We start from the raw sequence: 11,736 nt of genomic DNA on the forward strand, positions 1-11,736 counted from the left end.
CGTGATCCTGGCGTTCTGGGATCGAGTCCCACATCGGGCTCCTCCGCTATGAGCCTGCTTCTTCCTCTCCCACTCCCCCTGCTTGTGTTCCCTCTCTCGCTGGCTGTCTCCATCTCTGTCGAATTAATAAAATAAAATCTTTAAAAAAAAAAAAAAAGATCAGTCCTGCCTTACATTCCACAGCCCAGGTGCTGAAATACTTAGGGGAGACGTCAGAACACAGGCAGAGAGCAGAGGGTGCAGAACCAGGCAGACTCATGCTGGCCTCTCCGTGCCACCACTTACTTAGGGATACCGCCTTGGGCTGTCAGAAATTCTCTGGGCTTCAGATTTCTCACCTACAAAATAGTGATAAGAATAGTCGCCTCTCAATAGTCCTCTGGTGGAGGATTAGGGGAGCTCTTGCAGGGATACACCTTCTATCTTGCCCGCAGTTGGAATGTTCTCACAATCTAGACGTTTCCCCATGCTGATCACCTGCTAACAATACTCTTAGTTCCTCTTCTTGAACTAGAAATTTTTTTCGCTCAAGCTTCGAGATTCAGTATCTTTTCCGAGAAGTGTCTCCTGAGATATATTTTTAAATATTTGTTTATTTATTTGAGAGAGATAGAGAGCGCGAATGAGAGAGTATGCAAGCGGGGAGAGGGGTAGAGAGAGAGGGAGAGCGGGAATCTCAAGCAGACTCCCTGATATGGCGATGAAGTCTTGGTCAAAACCAGGAAGTAATTTTGTGACCAAGAAAACCTCAAATAAAACACTCCATATTAGATTAGAACAAGGCAGACTATCTAAATATTTAAAATGGTTTCAAGTAAGTGAGAAATGAGTTTTTCAGCTTAAGGTCTTGATTCTCTGCTTGGAAATAATAGTGTTGATCTTTTTAAAGAAGGACCATATTTCTGTAAAGAAACGCACACACCCCATCATGGCGAACACATTTTTTTTTTGATAGCAGTTAAATGACCTGAGTGAGGATTTCAGAGCTCTCTCCTGGTTTCCGTTTTCTGTTCCGAATCCAAGGCAAAGCAAGTATTTGCTTTTAGCATAGTTGATACCCGAGCACCTCGCAAATGTTTCCACAAAGCCAGCTGCCCTTTATAGATCCCCCTGGGAACCTTTCTTTTGGTTACCAACCCTCAAGCACCCACAGACCCTGTTTGCGAAGGTATTTGTCATATGGGAAGGGCTCACGAATCTTCCAATTTTTCGGAGGAAGATGCTCAACCTCCAGTTTGGAAAATTCTGTCCTTTGGCTCAGACCTCTGGGCTCATCTGAAGACTAGTTCCTCTGGCTGAGGAAAGGAAAAAAAAAATAAGCAAAAAACCAAACCAAACAGCACCTCTGTAGTGTGTCTTGGCTGACTCTGGTAGGCTGGAAAACTCTGACAAAATTCATCTTGACAGCTTTCTTGGATCTTGAATGTATTTTTGGAGCAAAGTTTGTGGTTCTGAGTGTTGTGGCCGCATGGAATGGCGAGTTTGCTTCCTTTGCTTCCTCATAGTTCAGTACTGAGTCTTCCCCCAGGGGGTTCACTCATCACACCTCATTCTGCTCCTCTTTCCCCTGGATGTGACTGGCCTTTAGTGCCAGGTGTCAAATTGAGTAAAGGACTTTAGTCAAATACTAGGGGGAACCAAGTTGCAAAACCGTCAGTGACAGAACCCTGGTGACTCCTGAGATGCGTGCTGTCCAAAAATTGGATTGTGGATTCAGATTTTACTCTTCACACATCTAAGACGTAGTTCAAGTATGTAGGCTGTGTGTGTGTGTGTGTGCGTGCGTGTGCACATGTATGTGCATGCCTGTGTGCACAAATAGAAAACTTGAACTCTCCAGCATATACCACCTGTTTTCACATCATTGTTGTCACAAAAGGATTTTCTTTCTTTCTTTCTCTCTCTTTTTTTAATTAGCTGAGCTGTCCTATTTTTCAATAACTGGCCTCTTCCCTAACATATGGGCTGTAACCGTATTTCTTTTCATTAGACCTGGGCCTCGTTTGTCATTTACACCATACTTTTGCCTTTCTCTTTCATTTTGAAAGAAAGAGAGGTTTTTCTATTATTTTAGAGCAAAGCACCTCTGGTTTATGTGGCGACTCTTGTGGCTTTCTAAATGCACTTGATTTAGCTTTCAATGTGTAATTACTGCCAAACAAGTTAATTGCTTTATAAGTGTCCAAAATTCCCTGGTTTAATTTTGCTTTCATTTACCAACCTTCATTATACATCCACTGTTCAACATAAACACAAATGATTGTTAATGAATGCCTAATGCCATATTCATTAGAAAATCAGGTTAATGACTGGCAATGAATACCCCAGCTCCTTTATTCTTTCAAGACATTTTTTTTTGCTTGTTGATTACAATAGTTTTTTTGTTTACAAAGAAATTCTACCTGCATTAGAGGCTTGCTTAAAAGTTCAAGATAAAGCTTTTCTAAGAAATCAGATAACCCCACTCCCTGATTCTTCTTTCTGCTTACTGGTGCCTTTACCCTTTACAAAGAATCTCCTATAAAATGGGACAGTCAGAATGCATATGATTTCCTTGAACCATTGGCTATCACGAAGCCTTATTGTTCAGACAGCAAAAATCTCAGGATTGTCCTGTACAGGTGTTCAAGTGGTGCACTGAACAATCTTTGCAGGTATTGTTTGCTTTGTACTCTGAATGATGTGAAATGTGCTATCTACAACCTGCATAACTCAGGCAGTGGCACTAAGAAATCTGCATTGAAATAAGAAATGTGTCACAGCAGTATGGCTTGGGACGGCACTCAGTGCTTGGTGCTGATTGTCCTAGACAAGAATTATCTACTCAGAAGACAACCAGATATGTGAAGATACATGGTTGGAGTGCATGGCAGGAAGTCCATTGAGGAGGAGAACTGAGGTACACATCATAGAGATGGGCCTTACACTCCACCTGGTGATTATTGTTTTATAAGTGAGACCCCTTTCCTTTCCCACAGATGTGGAGTTATTTTCGTAGTCAAACTCGACAGCTGTGTTTTGAAGGCCATTTGTGTGCTGACAACAGAACAGAAGATTGTGTATGGGCTTAAACACAGAACCCAGATGCAGAAATTTGGTCGCTGGCCAGTCACTACGTGCTGGTGTGGACTGAGCAGTTTCCCCATCTATCCAATGAGAATGTTGGTGGTATGGTATTCCTTCCGGTTCTTATGCTCTGTGACTCCTTTTTGGGATCATGGGAGAGTCCACTTGCTTTCTTTGAAGCTATTGATTGGATGCTTACCGTGTGCCTGGCATGGAGGTGATGTCAGGGCTACTGTGTAAAAGATACATTTCCTTGTGTCATGGGAAGACAAGTAAGTGTGACTCAAGGCCCCCACTACACCTGTCAGGCAGTACAAGTGTGTGATACTTACAATACCGCTCAGTGTCAGCGCTCTGAAATCTTGTTATGCTCCCTGCTCTTCTCTCGATCTTCTTTCTTTATTCTTCCATCTGGACATTTCTTCTACTTTTCTTGTCACATTCCTTTAGTTTTGATACTTTGATCTCAGAGACATCCCTGTCTCTTCCAGTTTTGTCTCTTTTTGGGGTTCTGCTTCCATCAGCTGAGTCGGCAACACCTGTGCTCCTTGGCTGCACATATGTCTGTCCTCCACATGTCTCTCCCTCATAACATTCAGTGTCCCTGAAATTTCGCCCTGATTTGTGTGATTCTCTGGATACTATTTCTGCCTTAGACTCTAATCTCCTCAGGGAAACGATGTGGCAGACTAATTGTCTTTCTGGTGTCTGGACATACGCTTGTATCCTGGTCATAGATCTGTGAGGATAGTGTCTTCACCACAGCAGGCTCTGCAGGTCAATAAAAGGCCGAGGCACAATTTTAGCAAATATTAAACAATAAAAGGTCAAGGACCCTGAAGATTGCAACTAACTAAACAAATAAAAAGTATCAAATTGAAAAGCAGAAGTATGAAAAGAAATCCTGATTGTATCTTATTGAGATTTGATATTTTAATATCAAGGCTACAAGATTCCATACCATTGGCACATCCTCGGGGTGCCTTTTCTGACCTCGGAATGGAACTATTGTAGGTGTTGTATATTTGTATCAGTCAGGTTTCTGCTGTGATAATTCTGCACAACAAACAACTCCAAAATCAGTGGCTTTCCACAAGCAACATTTGTTTCTTATTTATGTTTCCTGGTCTGCGTGTTGGCCATGGCTCTGCTGGGCTCAGTTGCGATTGGCTGAAGGCTGTGGGTTGGGGTCTAGTCTATTACATTTGTCTCCTTATTCTGGGACCAATGACTACTAGGGGCATTTTTTTTTTCCTGGCTAAGACAGAAACCCAAGAGGGCAAGGGAAACCCTGCATGGACATTTAAAGCCTCTGCTCCTGTCATGTGTGTGAACATGTCACTGGCTAAAGCAAGTCATGGGGCCTTGCTCAACATCAATGAGCCAAAGAAACATACTTCATTTACTCAAGTGGGAAGGACTTCAAAGCCACATGGCAAAGGATGTAAATGTTTAAATCTCTTTCATCCTAATATATTACAAGATTCTCAAAATACTTTGTTTCTCTCATTCATAACATTTGTCACAGTTGAGATTTTGCATTGATTGGCATGATTCTTTAGCTACTGCCTGTGTTTTCTTCTGGACTCTTGAGGGTAGGAATTGTGTCTGTCTGGCCTCACTGTTGTTCCCCTAGCACCTAGCACAGTGTTCTGGATGATGTCAAGTACTCAATGAATGAACAGCCATTGTTCAAATGAATTAACCTCTGGTCTACCTAAAAATCATCTCAGGCATGGAAATATCTTTGTGGGAATTACTGACATGATACTAAGTGCCTTGTTTCAAATCTTTCAGAAATCCTCTTGCTACATTCCCATTGTGAGACCTGCTACCCTGTGGGAGAGAAACATATCCCATGCAAATGTGAGTAAGCAGAGTGGAACTGTGGTTGAATGATTTTGGCTTCGGTTGCTTGATACATAAGAAAACTTGTTCCTTTGTATTGTGTTTTTACTTTATAACTGGGAAAGATTTTCTTTTAAATTTCGAAACAGGGAGAACATTAAAAAACAATATCCTATGGAACTCCGGGTCTCTGTCTGGGATTTGCACTACCCTTGTATCCTTTACATGCAGATTCTGTACACTGAGAAAGTAACTTGTTCATTGGATAAGCAGCAGTAGAAATCACCACGCATCAGGTGTGTGGGCAGTGCTTGCGTCTGGCACAACATACAGCAACTAGGACAATAATTCCACCTAATATAATCAATAACAATAAATGACTGAGTTCATCAAGGGAAAGGCTGACCCGTTGGTCATGTTCTCCCCTCATCCCATCTTCTACCCCCGGGTTGCTAATGATCTCCTGTTGGTGAGAGCCACAGTGAGTGTTTGTTGCTACAGCGTGCAAATGCGTGTCTATGAATGACTGCAATGTGCACACGGAGATGGTCGCCATGGCTGGCCTGTCCAGTTGTCATGGAGCTGTGGGAGCTTCCCAGGTTCCCTCCCGCCAGAGCTGTGTTGACAAAAGCAGGATCTGCAAAGAAAAAAACCTTTCAGCCAACACTTAAATTTACATCCGAAGAGCTCTAATTGCCTTCATTTCCTTCCTATTTACCACGCAGGGAATGGCAATGTCTTTTGGAGAGGACCACACAGCTCACTGACACTGAGGAAAGCAGAAAGTCCCAAGCATGTGGGGAGGGGGTCATGCTAGCGATGTCTTTCAGTGTCTCTACTTTCCAAAATTTGTGAGCAGAGTAGCTCCAAATTACTGCTTGCTGACAAGTAGCATATGGTAACTGCAAATAGAGTTCAAGAGTAGAAATCAAGAGATGTGGAAAATCATATTCTAAGAGTAAAGAAAAAGGCCAAGTGCGGGAAGAGGAGAAACATGACCCAGTTGAAAAACATGACCTGGTGTTCTTATACACCCCCGAAGCACAGAATGTATCTAAATAAGGTGTCTGAAATATGCTGTTCTGGTAATCACTTTCCCATCAAGCAATTGACCTCTTAGGAACCTCTTAAGAATCAACTAAGGGATTCTGTGATTCCCAGCATGGACTGTGTTGAGGAGGAAACAGACCCCAATGAAGTCCCCGTATTGCTGCCATTCCACCACTAGCACCTTAAGACTCTAAGAAGGCAAAACTTCGTGGAAGGGAACCACAGGCCCATTCACCTGACAAGGAGTGACACAGGTCACAGGGAAAATCGGAGGTTGCTAATTAGCTTATATACTGCAGAGACATAGGGCTTCTCAAGCTCACAGACAGGTGCTGCCTGGGTGCCTCCCCCTCTTCCTCCCACAGCTCAACTAAGCACCAGGAAGCAAGTGCATGAAATCAGGGGCTTGGCATAGTTGGAGCCTCTTTCAGATTGTTCTGTCCCCTGTTTTTCTTTTCCCTCTTTCTTCTCCTCTTTCTGCATTTGTGTGACTTTGGAGGAATTATAGAAGAGGACTAAAAACTTTTAAGGTGTGTGTCTTTAAAAAACTTTTATATTATTTGTCATTGTTTATATTATATTGACTACTATACATTTTATTACATATTATATAGAAACCATATAATTGGGTCACACTGTTATTGTTTATTTCTGTGGCATACATTATTAGTCTATGGTTTCCAAAAATAATTACTTTGGAATGATTCATGGGTTGAAGAAGAAATAATGATGAAAAGAAGAAGAATACTCAGAATGGAATGATAATAATTTTAAAAATGAGAGATGCAGCTTAAGTGGTTCTTAGGGGTAGATTTATGCCTTAAATGTCATCGTAGAGAAAAATGAAGGCTGAACATTAAAGAGCGAGGCATCCAACTCAAACAACAAAATGAATTCAAAGGAAGCAGAAAAAAAGGAAAGAGAAGAGGAAAAAGTCACCAAAATAGGAACCAAAAAATACAGTCAGAGATAATTAACAAAACCAAAAACCTGTTGTTGGAAGGAGTGTATAAAATAGATAAACCAAGCAAGACTGATCAAGAAAAAGAAAGGAGAAACAATATTATGGATGAAAAGGAAAACATAAGTACCAATACGATGGTACTTATAAAATGCAGAGTCAATACTATAAATAACTTATGTCAACACATAAAAACACACTATTAAATCAATATTCAGAAATTTCCATTTTCTCAAATTTTCTCAAAAATAGCATGCCAAGAGTTTTGTAGCTGTTTTATTAAAATTTCAAATGTCAGATAATCCTTATATAGAGGAAAAGGAGAAGCCACCTAAGTTATTTTTTGAAGGTAGCAAAACATTTAAAATAAAATGGGGTAAACTATGCATTAATCTCATTAAATTAAATACTAGCAAAATCAAATTCAGCAACATACACAATAAAATACATCATAATCAAGTAGAATTTATTCTAGGGATACAAGAATAGTTTCCTATCAAAAAATCAATCCATGAAATATATATTAATAGATTTACGGAGTAAAATCATATAACCATCCCAGTGGATATGTCAAGATTAATTTATGGGAGGAAAAAAATCTTAGAAAAGTGGGAATAGAAGGGAACTTCCTTAACCTAAAAAAAATCTATAAAAATCTACAGAAAACACAATTCGATTTAATAGTGAGCCTTTGAAAGCATTTCTATTAAAGTAAGGGAAAACAAGAATGTTGACTATTATTGCTTCTATTCAAAAATGTCCTGGGGGCCCAAGGTAATGAAATACAAGAAAAAAAAGAGATACAAGAATTTTTTAAAAAAGATTTTATTTTTTTATTCAACACAGAGAAAGAGAGCACACAAATGGGGGAGGGGGAAAGGGAGAGGGAGAAGCAGGCTCCTTGCTCAGCAGGGAGCCTGATGTGGGGCCTGATCCCAGAGCCCTGGGATCATGACCTGAGCCGAAAGTAGATGCTTAACTGAATGAGCCACCCAGGCACCCCGAGATATAAGAATATTTGAAAAAAAAAAAGATAATACTGATTATATACCTTCAAAATCTAAAATTATATTCATATTATTAAACCCTATAAATTATTAAAACCAAAGCTATAAATTACTTTGGAATAAACCTAACAAAATATTTGTAAGACACATATGGATAAGAGGACAAAGCATTACGTAAGGATATGTAAAGGAGGGTCTGAATAAAGGAAGAGATGCTGTGCTAATGAGTGAGAAGATTATCACGGAATTTTCCTGAAGTTAAAGAGCGGATCCTACAAATTACATGAAAGATTAAAGACTAAGAGTAAATGAAAGAGTAATGAAGAATAAAATGTGCAAACTTGTCTGACCAGATATCAAAACTTTTTAGAAAGCTATAAGACGACAATGAGCCCAAGAATAGGCCGATAGGGGGTGCCTAGGTGGCACCATGGGTTAGGGATCCGACTCTTGGTTTCGGCTCAGCTCATGGTCTCGGGGTCATGAGATCAAGCCCTGTGATGGGCTCTGCACTCAGTATGAATTCTGCTTGACATTCTCTCTCTGCCCCCTCCCTCCTCCTCTGCTCCTCCCTCTGCTTGTGCTCGTGCATGCACGTGGGCACACATGCTCTCTCTCTCTCTCTCTCAAATAAATAAATAAAATCTTTAAGAAAAAAAAGAATAGGCTGATAGAACATAGTAGAAAACATACTGCTTTCTGGAAAGTCTGGTTTCACGTGGTTCTACATTTTAAACACAGAGCCACATCAGTGATCGTACACTAAATACATATTCTAGAGTCATGTCTATTCAAGGCTTGTATATAAGCTGTGGTGGATTCGAATGGGGAAAGATGCAGGAGAGTCAGTCATAAACGGGTTAGTAACCTTGCAGTGCATCGTTTCCACGGCAAGAGGTAAAACGGGCATTTGAGGGAATGAACCAGGAGGTAGCTAGTCATGGGTGAGCTGACGGCTGTGAGAAGTAAGGTAAATGTAGGGCAGGTCGTGACACTTGTGACCTAGAAAAGAGCATCCGTTCCTCAGTGGGTGTGAGTGAGTTAGATTTGTGTGAGGAAGGCATTTTCAGATCTTTGACGAATGAGTTATCTGAGAAGAGGAGTGTCTTCACCTCAGCATACCATGGTAGCAAGCTGATTCTCTATCTCTTCTGTGATTTCAGTGGGAAATTAATCTTGCTGTGGCTGAGATGGTCTGGGGACACCTTTTATATTCAACTAAGTGCTTCTGCAGACATTTAAGTGTGGCCTCTGAATGATTTTCAATATCCACTATGATTTTGTAATATCCACTATGAAAATCTGAGAATAAAAGAGAGGAATGGCCATTTGCTTTGACCCAAAGCTGATAGTAATTGGGCCAGAGGATAGCTGGAGAGTCCGTGTCCTAGAGGAATGACACAAGGGGGCATGTCTGCATCCCTGGGGAAGGTCCCACTAGCGACTCCGCTGGTGCCCAGGAATTTGCTCTGCCCAGAATCATCGGGCATAGAGCTGGAGAGCGCTGCACTGCAGAGCTGGAATCACAGGCATAGGACTGTGAATGAACAGCCCTGGGTAGTTGTCAGAGTTAAATGAGTTAACAAGGGTTAGATGTTATATTCTTTCAACAAACTGTATTAAGTGCAGTATATACCAGGCATGGTTTTCAGCTTCTAGCAGTGAACAAAATAAATGACCTTGACCTCATGGAGATTCCACTCCAGTGTGAGAGTCAGACAATTCATTGAGAGGTCAGATGCTGGTACGTACTGTAGAGCAAAAGTCGATCAGAGAACGGGGGTATGTGCCGTTGTTGATAGTGTTTCAAAAAGGATTCTTAATTGGACTCAACAGAAGCTAACTCAGGTCAATTCATCAGAAAAGGGAGTAAGCAAAATAAAATTGGGTAGTTCGCAGGATCTGCGGGAGGGCTATGGAACCAGATCCGAGGGTAGGCTTCCTGGAACAGTGACTCCAAGAACATGGCACAGCTGACCCAGTACCTGTTGCCACCTCCGTTGCCTCCACCACCGAGAATGAGCTGCCGCGGTTTGTACCACTGTCACTTCTGTGGGACACTCAAACTTGTGGCAGGAGGAGAAAGAGCTTCCTGCTCTTTCCTCACCTGTGACTGGTTCATGAGTCTGGCTGCTGATGTCAGTGCCTGGGCCTTGACAATGTCCATTTTTCAGATTTATTTCAAGATTCAATGAGTTCAGGCTAATAACTTCAGCAAAGCTGCAGGATGCAAAATCAACATGCGAAAACCAGCTCTGTTTCTACATGCCAGCAATGAACAATCTGAAAAGGAAATGAAAACAATTGTATTTACCTATTTATTCCATTTATGTACCTAGGAATAAATTTAAGCAAAAAAGCTCAGGATTGTATGTTGACTACTATAAAAAATGCTGAAAGAAATTAAAGAAGACCCAAATAAATGGACAGGCATCCTGCATTCATAGATTGGAAGGCTTGGCATTACTAATACGATAACACTATCCAAAGTGATCTTGATTGACAATGCAATCCGAGCAACATCCCAACTTTTCCTTTTAAGAAATAGAAAAATTCATCCTAAAAATCTATGGAAACTCAAGGGACCCCAAATGGCCAAAGCAATGTTGAAAATGTACAGATTTGGAGAGCTCATATTTCTTGATTTCAAAACTTACTACAAAGCTACAGAAATCTGAATAGTGTGGTACTCTAAGGCTAAACATATAGACCAATGGAATAGAAATGACAGCCCAGAAATAAACCCTCACTCATACGGTCAATTGATTTTTGACAAGCATGTTAAGACCATTCAATAGGGAAAGGACAGTCTTTTCAAGAAATTGTGTTAGGAGAACTGGATATTCACATGGAAAAGAATGCAATTGGACCTTGCAGAATATATGCAAATTAACTTAGAGTGGCTCAAAGACCTAAATAAGAGCTAAAACAGTAAAACTCCTAGAAGAAAACAGGAAAAAAAATCCTCATTCGTTGCCATAAATGTGGCAATGATTTCTTAAATATGATACCAAAGCACAGGCAACAAAAGAAAAAATGAGCTGGATTTCATCAGAATTAAACACTTTTGTACATCAAAGGACACTATCAAGAGAATGAAAAGACAGCCCACAGAATGGGAGAACACATTTGCAAATTATATCTGATAAGGGGTTAATATCCAGAATACATAAAGAGTTCCTAGAACTCAACAACAAAAAACAAATAATCTGGTTAAAAATGGCCAAAGGGCTTGAATAGACATTTCCCTGAAGAGCATATACAAATGGCTAATAAACATATGAAAAGATACTCAACACTATTAGTCATTAAGGAAATGCAAAACAAAACCTCTATAAGAAACCAGTTTACACCCATTAGATGACCATTATTACAAAAACGGACACTACCAAGTGTTGGTAAGAATATGGAAAAATTGGAACCCCCTGTGCATTGCTGGTAGGAATGTAAAAAGTTTTGATACATACTACAACGTGAATGAACCCTGGAAACATTTTGCTGAGGGAAGATTATTGTATGATTACACTTATATGCAGTATGTGGTTCCAAGGTCAGAAACTAATTGGATGGCTTCTTGAATGAATACACAAACATTGGGTAGAAAGAAGAGGGGAACTCAATGAATGTGTTTTTCATTCATTGAAAGAGAAAGGATGGTCCTTGGGCCATCAGGTTAAGAAAGTCATGACATACAGAGGAAGAATGTTCTGGGCAGAACGACCTGTAAGTGCAAAGGTACCGAGACAGTAAGATAGGCTAGGATGTTGAGGGAATAGCAAAGCCTCTGGAGAAGAGTCATGAGGG

At 40.5% G+C, this 11,736-nt stretch overlaps 1 long non-coding RNA gene across 1 annotated transcript in view; it reads left to right on the top strand.

Annotated features, from left to right (window-relative positions):
• Positions 1-7,049, top strand: part of LOC130544488 (uncharacterized) — a 60,664-nt gene extending 53,615 nt beyond the window's left edge. Inside the window, exon 3 of the long non-coding RNA XR_008960801.1 lies at positions 4,864-7,049. This is a non-coding gene — a long non-coding RNA (uncharacterized LOC130544488). The remainder of the gene's footprint in view (positions 1-4,863) is intronic.
• The last annotated feature ends 4,687 nt before the right edge of the window (positions 7,050-11,736 follow it).

The sequence above is a fragment of the Ursus arctos genome, unplaced genomic scaffold (genome assembly GCF_023065955.2).
Source record: "Ursus arctos isolate Adak ecotype North America unplaced genomic scaffold, UrsArc2.0 scaffold_21, whole genome shotgun sequence".
In the NCBI taxonomy this organism is placed as follows: Eukaryota; Metazoa; Chordata; class Mammalia; order Carnivora; family Ursidae; genus Ursus; species Ursus arctos.